The 1,075-nt window shown below is 41.3% G+C and overlaps 1 long non-coding RNA gene across 1 annotated transcript; it reads right to left on the bottom strand.

The window, feature by feature from the left end:
• Positions 1-643: 643 nt before the first annotated feature.
• LOC109511849 (uncharacterized) lies at positions 644-1,075 on the bottom strand. Its single transcript, XR_002167405.1, has 3 exons — positions 1,018-1,075; positions 869-934; positions 644-805 (listed from the first exon to the last, which is right to left on the bottom strand). It is a non-coding gene; the product is annotated as an uncharacterized LOC109511849 (long non-coding RNA).

The raw sequence follows: 1,075 nt of genomic DNA, 5'->3' as shown, positions 1-1,075 counted from the left end.
GTCCAAACATGAGAAAGCATTCAGCAAACATAACTGGAATCGAGCAAAAGGACTCCAAATCCCAACGGCCAAACTCGGAAGTGAAGTGCCGGCATTATTGACTCCAGCTGTAACGAAAATTACTTGGTTCAAACAAACATTCTAGTGCCACCGCACAAACGTGACGACTGTGCAAAAATAACTACATAAAAGACACCACTGTTACAGAAAGACTTTACACGCTATTTAAACTGCCGATCGCGAACGGAACAAACCGTGATTGAAACTAACTGTGATGCCGCTGTTTATTCGTTGCGCTAACTGTCACCTATCAGCGGCAGACCCGCCCCTTTTAATAGTGATGGGAATCTGAAGCCTCATGAAGCAATGAGGCTTTCCATCCAACTGGGTCGGTCCTGGGCCGATGCATCATGAGGCTCCATTTGTTCTATTGCGCCATCATGTGGAAAATAAATGTCATGACACAGTGATTAAAATACCATGGATTTGATGGAGTCAAAAGGAGGGAGTTGTGATGTGAATGAATGTGCGTGTGTTACTTGAAAGAATGATTGCTTTATTTTAGACATTGACATAAACAAGGATCAAGATACACCTTTCATTCATTTTTATTGAGGAAAACAAGCATTTCCAAAGTGTTTGGCTTTAAACGGTTTCTTTTCTTCGATAGGATTTCTCCTGCTTTTGAAAATAGTCTTTCACAATGGACGGATGAGGCTGGGGTACAGAGAAAGGTTATAGCTAATTTGTAGAGGTTGTACACTCGTTGCAACATGTGGAAGGTGCTGTTCCAGCGTGTCTCCACCTGAAAATAAAAGGTCATTATTGTTTGAAAGGGGAGTGGAAGCAGTTATGGATGTCAACTTACCTCTTGAATGAGCTTCAGCACAGGCTCTGTAGGCATCATTTGCTCCTGCACCTGTGTCAGCCTTGTCTATAAAAATTAAATATGAAACAAAACATTTTTCAAGTCATTTTGCATTAATTTGAATACTGCTGTGTAATAAAGGAATTCACCTTTGCAGTGGTACTGCTTTTGAAGTAGCCAACTATCCTCCTACACTGAAGACGGATC

This window comes from Hippocampus comes, unplaced genomic scaffold, assembly GCF_001891065.2.
Source record: "Hippocampus comes isolate QL1 unplaced genomic scaffold, H_comes_QL1_v1.1 scaffold224, whole genome shotgun sequence".
Classification (NCBI taxonomy): domain Eukaryota; kingdom Metazoa; phylum Chordata; class Actinopteri; order Syngnathiformes; family Syngnathidae; genus Hippocampus; species Hippocampus comes.
The sequence above is the reverse complement of the archived record's forward strand: the minus strand, read 5'-3'. Positions and strand labels throughout refer to the sequence as shown.